The 10,081-nt window shown below is 33.9% G+C and overlaps 1 pseudogene; it reads left to right on the forward strand.

Moving 5' to 3' along the window:
• Positions 1-1,540: 1,540 nt before the first annotated feature.
• Positions 1,541-10,081, forward strand: part of LOC108851229 (serine/threonine-protein kinase ZRK1-like) — a 10,091-nt pseudogene continuing 1,550 nt past the window's right edge.

Raw genomic sequence — 10,081 nt, forward strand, 5'->3', positions numbered from 1 at the left:
ACAATCAGGGATGATGGCGCATTGTATTGACTACTTCTCGAAGCTATTTGGAGGCCCATGTGAGCCCCAAATGTTCACGCAAGGTGATATCAGCACTCTCATCCCCTTTCGATGCTCTGATGATCAGAAGAAGGCCTTGACGGTGCGCTTTACTAGACTCGAAATCAGGAATGCGTTCTTCTCCCCCCCAAAGAACAAAACATGCGGGCCAGATGGATACTCTGCAGAATTCTTCTGTGGTTGCTGGGATATAGTGGGTCCAGAGGTTTGCGATGCTGTGAAGGAATTCTTCGTGTCAGGCTCCATGCTCAAGCAATGGAATACAACCACATTAGTTTTGATTCCAAAGATCACCAATGCTGCCTCAACATCAGATTTCAGGCCCATTTCTTGCTTGAACACAATATATAAAGTGATCTCCAGGCTCCTCGCCTCACGATTGCTCCCCATCCTCTCACAAGTCGTCTCCTCAGCTCAGTCTGCGTTCCTACCGGGTCGTTTGATCGGGGAAAATATCCTACTTGCCACTGATCTTGTGATCGGTTACAATCGCCAGTCTGATGAACCTAGAGCTATGCTAAAAGTGGATTTGAGAAAAGCGTTTGACTCTGTGAGGTGGGACTTCATTCTAGCTGCACTTCGAGCAATGGGAATTCCTACACGGTTTGCCAACTGGATTTCGGAATGCATATCCACGCCTTCGTTCACCATCGCTTTCAACGGGACCACGGGTGGAAACTTCATCAGTACCAAAGGCCTGAGACAGGGAGACCCCCTCTCTCCATATTTGTTTGTGCTAGCAATGGAATGCTTCTCAAGCCTGCTCCACTCAAGATTCGAGGCAGGGTATATTCACTATCACCCCCGAACCTCTGATCTTAAACTGTCTCATCTGATGTTTGCAGATGATGTAATGATATTCTTTGATGGTGGAAGCTCTTCTCTTCATGGGGTGACTGAAGCGTTAGACGATTTTGCCTCATGGTCAGGACTGAGAATTAACCCTCAAAAGTCTCAACTATTTTGCGCTGGTGTCGATGAGATAGAGGCTTTCGCTATGTCTCAATATGGATACACTGCAGGCACCTTCCCAGTTAGATATCTGGGACTTCCTCTCATGTCTCGGAAGCTGAAGATAAATGAATATGAGCCTCTGCTGGCCTCGCTGATAAAAAGATTCAGAGCATGGGCAGTAAGAGCTCTGTCTTTTGCAGGAAGGACCCAACTCCTGAGCACGGTTATTGCAGGAACCATAAACTTCTAGATCTCTACTTTCTTGCTCCCAAAAGGCTGCATTAAGAAAATTGAATCCCTATGCTTGAGGTTCCTCTGGTCTGGTGATATAGAGCGAGTGGGACAAGCTAAGGTGGCTTGGGAGACAGTGTGTTTGCCAAAAGCGGAAGGAGGTCTTGGATTAAGAAGCCTACTGAGATGGAATACAACGCTCTGCCTTCATTATATATGGTTGCTTTTCTCGGAAAAGCCTTCTCTTTGGGTAAGCTGGCATAGACAATATAGCATGGGAAGCGAGAGTTTCTAGATGATCCAACATAACATCTCTGACTCGTGGGCTTGGAGTTCTCTCCTCAAGCTCAGGCCCCTAGCGGAAAGATTTATAGCCTGTGTTGTTGGAAATGGTAAAAAGGCAAAGTTCTGGTTTGATGCGTGGACACCTTTAGTCCCCCTTATCAAACTGGTTGGTGTGGCAGGTCCTAGAAGATTACGATTGCCCTTGACTTCTACGGTCGCAGACGCATGCTCTCAAACTGGCTGGCTCCTTCCTTCTCCAAGATCTGAAGCCGAGCTCCAGCTCCATACACACTTGACACTGATCAGCCTTCCGAGCCAGAGCACTGTGGAGGACTCTTATCATTGGCTCACTAATGGAAGCAGTGGCAGAGATTACTCGGCCTCCGCGACTTGGAGTGACTGTCGGCCAAGAACTACAGAGAAGGACTGGGCGAAATTGATTTGGTTCAAAGGAAATGTCCCCAAGCATGCCTTTAATATGTGGACTGCACAGCTGAACAGACTTCCGACTAGGGTAAGGCTTGCTTCTTGGAATACGGGAATAAATCTTTCTTGCACCCTCTGTCTGTTGGGCCAGGAAACTAGAGACCACATCATGCTAACCTGCGGTTTCAGCTCATAAATCTGGAGATCAGTACTGCACCGGCTATCTAGCATTCAAACGGGTTTTCTTGATTGGAATGAGCTTCTATCCTGGGTTAAACGCTCATCAAATAGAGCCCCTTCACTGCTCCGCAAAATTGCTGCTCAAGCTACCATATACCAAATATGGTGGCAAAGAAATGATAGACTCCACAACCACGGCTTCAAGCCGGCATCTTTTGTTTTTACACTGATTGATCGCGAGATCAAGGTTATAATTCTGGGAAGAAGACACAGAGGGAACTTCAACTCTCTCTTGTCTAAATGGTTGAGCTGAGTATCATTTGTGTACCTTAATCGGTGGTAGTAATGTTTCCATGTTTTATTTTTTTTGTCTAGGAAACATTCTCTTAGAACTCTCTTTTTGTAAGTTCTTTTTCATTTTAATGATATTAACATTTTAGCAAAAAAATAATATGACCACTCAAGTCTTAATTTTTTTAGAGCATCTCCATTAGCAAACACATATGACGCGAATTCCAAGACCAAAAAAGTAATTTTTTAGTTTTTTTTTCTTTTTTTTCGTTTGATGTTTTTTTTTTTAAAAAAGTCGAACCAATCGCGGGCTGCCACGTGGCGTGGAGCCCGCAGAACAGTTAAGAAACATGTTCACTAGTAAGAAGTTCGGCGAGACTGATTTATGTTTTGTGTGGGCCCCACATTTATTTTAACATTTTTTTTTTTGTGAAAAGTTAAGAACTTGGGCTTTAAAACCCTTGACGAAGATGGCCTTAGAATGATCATCAAATTATACGTTATCATACTTATTTATTTTAAATTGATGTAGTTATGCTATATATATATCATATGGTTGAAATTGTTGGTAATGTTAGAATTAAAGATCCAAATTTGTTTTCTTCCTGCAAAGATCTTTAATTTTCAACATGCCTTTATTATTTCATCTTATTTCCTTTTTTTCTTAGTGCAGAGACATATTTGCTCGTTGAAGTAACATTACACCTCTTTTTCTGTGCATGATTTTCTCCCGACTGTGGCATGTAGATACACAGATAGATAATAATCTAATTTTCATTTATGTAAATGGTATTGCGTATATATATTTTTTTAAAAAGTATAAAGGAATGCGTAAGCAGTGAATATCTATTCAGTGTTGTATACATGTGCATGCAGTCATGTAAGAATGTATCATGGAGATATGATAACTAGGGGAAGAAGGGCCAAAAAGTAATGTGAATGAGAGTGATAAAAACAAAAGAGAAGAGAGTGGAGCCCTAGGGTGTGATGGGTTGGGCAGACTTGGGAGCAAAGATTGATGGTATCAACAGTTCTTTTTCCTCTTTCTCACTCACTGTTATTTGATTTGACATCTCATTTTTTCTTTGACCATCTCTCTTCTATCTATACACACACACTCTCACGCAGATGACATAACTTTCATAAGTCCTCCAATTAAAACCCACATCCTTGCTTTTTTGTACTCGTTAACAGTCAAGGTTACAAATCCTTTTTTGGATAAATTTGAACCAAAACTAAAATGTTACACTAGAGCGCATAAATAATATGATTAATCATTTCTAATAATGTAATTTAATAATTCTGGTTATTATTAAATAAATTTCTATATAAAATTCAGATTGATAGAATATTTTCTAATATGGTGGTCCATTACTAGGCGGACTTTAGGTTACTAAATAACCTGAATTTAAAGGTATTTCACAATCGCTATTATGTGATCACGCGAATATAAATTTATTGTTTAAAATCTATTTAAATATTTGAAGAAAAGTCTATTTATGAGCTACACTTCTCATTGAAAGTTAGTTTAGGTTTTTCCATAGATTTAAAATACTCCAAAATGATTAAAAATGTTGTTAATGCACGCGCGAAAGAAAACCTATATCTCTAATGAAATGATTGGTTTTTTCAGTACCATCCGTAAACACAGATCTCGTGGTTACTAGTTGTTGTTAGTGTTTAGCAATAACTACGGAAAATGCTATAAACCGTCTCAAACAGTTCTAAGCCTCTTAAATTTAAAATTTGGTTCATGCTAACATTTACAATTGCGGAAGGGTAACTTAAAAAAAGCTAGAAAATATATTAAAAATGTAAATTAAAATTTTCAATTGAAATAATATAAATTTTAAAATACATCATATTTAAGTTATACTATACTCCTTTCCTTTCTAAATAAGTGTCATTTTGACATTTTTAACACATATTACAAAAGTGACAAAAATATATATAATTTGCTATTAATTACACCTCTCTAACCAATAGTATTTGAGATAAATAAAATTATTTATAAAATCAATGTAGTTTGCAGTTAATTCTCAGGTGAAAATAAGTAAAATTTGCATTGAAATTGTAAAGTGACATTTTTGTGTAACACAAAAAGAGTAAAACATTAAAGCAAAAATATTTTCTATATTTTTTAAAAATAAATCAATAGTATAATTTCATAAATATAATTTTATATTCATTATAATAATATAATTTTTGATATTTATATAAAATGTAAATATTGTTTATTTATTATTTAACCACTGCTACATTTAATAAGAATTCTGTAAATGCACTAATTTCTAACCAATGTATCAGTCGTACAAATATCTTAATAATTCTTAAATATACAACCACCTAATCCGTATACCGCCTGCAGCCACTACGGTTACACAAATCAAGCCCTAAATTAAATTTTGTCACTTTAGGGTTTTTTTGGAGTCTATATATGTGATATGTATCACTGTAGTTTCATAATAAAATAGGTCTTATAGTTTGTAAACAACTTCGTTAAACAAAATTTAAAATTGACTAAAAGCAAAAATGTTTTCTAGACCAAAAATGTTTTTTCTTTAAAAATAAACCATATATTAGTAACGACATTTGGAAATAATAATAAGACTTTGAATTTAACTTTTAGAACTTAAGAACATTGCTATCTAAAGTTCTGATTTTTCTTATAAACTTATATCTAGGACTGGGCATTTTATCCGTTAAATATGATTCGATTCGTTATTCGTTTCTATTTGATCCGAAAATTCCGGATATTCGTAAGCTTTTAAAGTAAAACAAACACTAAAATTTAATATCCGTTAAAATCGAAACAAATCACAAATATTAAAATTTTGGAAAGCGAATATCTGATCCGTCAATATATAAATACATGTATATTTTGATTATGTTTAAAGTTTTAAATGTATAAAATTATATAATTATTATTCTAACATATGATTTGACAGATTCTATTCACACTGTTACTTATATAAAAGTATTACATAAAATGAAGAGAAAACATTTATGATAATTATAATTTTTTCTTAAATTTTGTGTTATTATAATTGCTAACTAAGTTTAAAAATTTACAAAATATGTGATTCAGTACTTCTTTTAATTTTTATCTTCTATATCATGCAAAACAGTATTTTACAAAACAAATTTTGTATCGAATTTTTAAGATTATTTGTATTAATCAAAACAACTGAAGTATCCGTAAGCAGCAAATATCTATTTATTTTCTGGATATCCGTTTTTCCGAATATCCGTACTTTTTCGAAGCAAAGCAAGTCGGAAAATTAAATATCTGTAACATTCGAAGCAAAATCACAAATACTTTCAAAAACCCGGATATCTGATCCGTGCCGAGTTATACTTATATCCTGTTAAAGATTTACATACATATTATATATACTATATGTAATAGATAAATACGACACAGAAACATGAGAATAAATGGAAACTAGTGAAATATTAGTACTCCTAGTTAAAAGTTTTAGAATCTCGAAACTGAATTGTTCTCTGAGTGTGCATACCTAAAAGACATTTTCAAATCCGAGCAATATATATACTCCAGTATTAGACTTTTACTGTTGCAGGCAAGAATCCGAACTTCGGACTTCACATTGGTTGTTTAAACGTAGGCAGTTTCATTGTCTGAAAAAAACTCAATAAAAGCCTTAAAATCCTGCGCATTTTATAATCCCGAAGCTAAATTACTAACTTTTTTTTTATTTAGAAAAGCTATATTACTAAGTTCATTACAATTTCCTATGATCATATCGAGAACTGCAAATGTTTACATTAGTAACTCAAATTTAATTATGAAACTTTACTGTTCATATTCCAAGGCTGATCTGAAGGAGACAGCTTGGTCTGCCGTGGCTCAAATGTCTACCTTCCACATTTAATGTAATATAATGGACACACACGTACGTACAGTGTTTATATTATATTTTTGTCATGTAATATTATTTTTGAAAAAGGGCTTTCAGGGTAAGAGAAAACTTTCTTTAACGTATTCGTTTTGTCTATATACGTATTGATTTAGGGAAATCGTCAATGAAACTAAGTAGTACATAAAGAAGATTAATGTTGATATGCATGATTTTCGACAATTTTGTTTGAAGGAGGCCCCAACATGCAAAAAGAAAAGGGGAAAAAGAAGCCAAAATGAGTTTGACTCATGATTTATCACGGGTACCTCAAAAGAGCAAACAAAAAAAAAGGAATATATTAATTTCATCTTTATTTGCAGAATAATTGTATAAAAAGACATATACCGTAGTAAAAAACAAACAAACATATCTCGATATTTTATTATTTACAAATATGTATATTACATTTGAATAAGTATAATACAATATCTCTCTACTCGTTGAATCCTAAAATTCACTCAAAAATAGTCTTTAAAGAGTTTTCTTAAAAGAAAAAACATAGATTACTTAACTATGAAAAATGTATATGTTATTGATAATAAAACTAAGATCAGTAGATAAAAGATAATTACAGAGAATATCTAAGAACAAAAGAGTATTAATGTAGTGAAACCATATTTTAGCTATGGAGAAGATTGACCTCTTTTTCTTGGTTTATCATTTTCTCTTTATAGGTTTCCGAAGGTGAATCGTAATGTGATATGATCTCCTGCGTGGATCAGACATCTTTATGATGGTTTTGAATATCTCTGACTTATATTTTGTTTTGACTGATCGAGAGTTCCGTGTGAGAGATTACTCCAGCTTGGGTGGATCTTGACCCTCCTGGGTTTATTGAATTCTAGTGACACAAGTGTTGTGATCGTTTGAGTTCGCGAAGAAGCTCCCATGCTTGCTTCCCTAGACGCCTCCTATTGATGGCCCTCCTCCGATCTAAATCTGGTGCTCAGTCTTTCTCCTCCCAAAGAAGCTCGTTCTCCTCTTCCATGGATTCAATGGGTAAAGATCCTCCTCTGTTGTGGTCAAGACCCTCACCAGATCCACCATCGTGCACGATTTCTCCAATATCGTTTAGTCTCTCATTCTCATCGAGCCGCATGAGCCACCAAACCCTCCAAATGCGACCTTCATCCTCGTTCTTATCTCATTATCCATGGTGTGGTTCCTTGTTTGTTCACGAGTAAAGAACTCTTTTCCACCTCTTCCTCCATGTTCCGGTGTCCCCGACCTCTCTCTCTAGTCATCTGGTCTAGTGGTTTCAATCTTTTCAACCTTTCGATTTGTGAGTTTTGGTTTTGTTTCATGCTCTGATTTAAAAGTTTTAGTTTTTTCCATGGTTATACGAAGAATTGGAATATCAACTAGAGCTTTACTTGTCAAACTCAGCCATAAAGGCCTTGTTTGTTTCTCTGCAAGAGATTTGTGTGGACATGAGTGTATTTGATAGTCACTAACTGTTCTCAAGCCTCCTTCTCCAGTATGCAACATTACATAGTCTTGAGGACTGGACTTTGGATGTTGTTACATTGGAAGTGAATGTTTTGTGGCTACAGTTTAGTTCAATCATTACCAATCAGATGCTTTCAATCTTCTTATTCCAGATTACAGGGTTCACCTAGCGCAAAGGTTACTATCAGTTTACGGGTTTCACCTAGCCCAAAGCCGTGATGTTATACTTGATTTTGTTTCACTGTTCTTTCAATTATCACAGGCTAGTAGAGTCTGCACAGTCTTGGCTCCATTGCTCACGAATATTAGAATCAAATCTAGGCATATGAGGCCTTCCCCTACCACATTTAGCTATGGTTCTTGAGTCACTCAGCTGCTCTTGCCGGCCAATAGTTTTCGACAATGTTCCATCGAAAACCTGGAATGGACTTATCCTCCATTGTTCCTATCAGTTAAATACATTTTATTTGAAGTTATATGTAGATATTATTATGTGCCTTTTAATTCAGCCCCAGACACCAAATAATTGGTGAAAAAACTGCAAAATTGAGATTTAAAATATCCTCAGAAGTTTTCATTCGCCTGAAACTTTTAAAGATAATTATTTACATGTAGGTGGATCATACGTTAAATACTTTTTTGATCCGATTGTAGTTAGAAAACTCCACGTTGTATCATTTCTTGGACCTTTTCGTATTTTTAAATGAACAAATTTCATCTTAACAAATAACACGAAAAGCAGCTTGATTTTTTTTAAAACCATCTGTTAGCCTCCATTATTAGTCAAACTGTATTGAACGTATGATGTTTATGCTAACAAAAAAAAAGAACGTATGATGCTTTTAGCAATATATAGTATGACCCATTTGGCAAAGAAATGATGATAATAATCTTAAACCATTTCTTTCTTGTACACAGATTATATATTTACATAATCGTTAGAGATATAGTCTCGTTGGCTCGTGATCATTGTCCGAGCGTGTTCTTTTGTCCATATTCTTTATTTGATCAACTTTATTTTTACTCCTGTTAAAGCTATTTAGTCATCATGCTTGTAGATTCTCCAAGTTGTATGTAGTATTGGGTTTCTTTCACCAGCGAATAAATATTCCTAAGGAAAAATGAGAGTTCAATAAACAATATCATGAAACACTTTTTTGGACCCACTTTTTTCCTGTTTTTGTTTTCAAAGAACCACTTTTCTGTCAAGTTTTATATTTAGTACTATTAACCATTTAAACAAAAACAAACACATTGAAATTAAAACATCATTAAGTGAGAGCTTACACAATTAAGCTTCCATACATGGTATGATAAGACAATTAATTGTAGTGAAAGTGATGGATACACAAAGATCAAATGAACTTGGTTAACAAATCTCTTTGACATGGCTTTATGTTCAATTATAATCGTCTAACTTATATAGGTTTTGTAATCCTCTGCGATACTAAATTTTTAATAGATAACTAGATCTTGACCCGTGCGACCGCACGGATATTAATTTTCAGTTTTAGTTTTTATTTATTTATACTAAATAGTATATTTATAATATTTGATCGTTTTTATTGACTAAGCTATGAATAAGTATTTGGATATCCACTCGAATTCGCTTAAAAATATTCGAGTTTGAAATTTTCGAGTTTAAAGATTCTAACTATATTCGGGCATTTATAAACTTTGGTTTCGGTTTGATTTAGATCTTTGCGGGTTTGATAACCCATTTAAATTATTTTTAAATTTTTAAAATTTATATATCTTTAAATCTAAAAAATATAACATGTAAATTTGAGTAATGTTAGCTAAAATACCTAAATTAAAAATTAAAATAAATTTAACTTGAATATTTGGATGAAGAATAAATATATATATATTTAAAATATTTTTGGTGTTTTGATTATTGTTTATCTACTTTAGATGTTTACTTTTGACTATTTTTTATATTTTAAATCAACTTAAAATAGTTAGATATTAACTCGAAAAATAGCTAACATATTGAAGTATATAAATATGATTTAAATACATTCGGATATCCGAAATATTTCGTTCGGATAAGGTTTACTTATGGTTCTCTAGATGCCAAAATGGTAAATCCGTTTGGATATTATCTAATTTCGGTTCAAATTTGGTAATATTTTTTCGTTCATATTTGTTCAATGAAGAGTTGATATTATAATTTTCATGAATGGTTTGTCCAATAAAAATGTATTTTTTTGAATTTGATATTGTTTTAATTGAGAAGTTCATGAAATGTATTTAATTTAAATTTAATTTTAGAAAACACATTA

This window comes from Raphanus sativus, chromosome 4, assembly GCF_000801105.2.
Source record: "Raphanus sativus cultivar WK10039 chromosome 4, ASM80110v3, whole genome shotgun sequence".
Taxonomy (NCBI): Eukaryota; Viridiplantae; Streptophyta; class Magnoliopsida; order Brassicales; family Brassicaceae; genus Raphanus; species Raphanus sativus.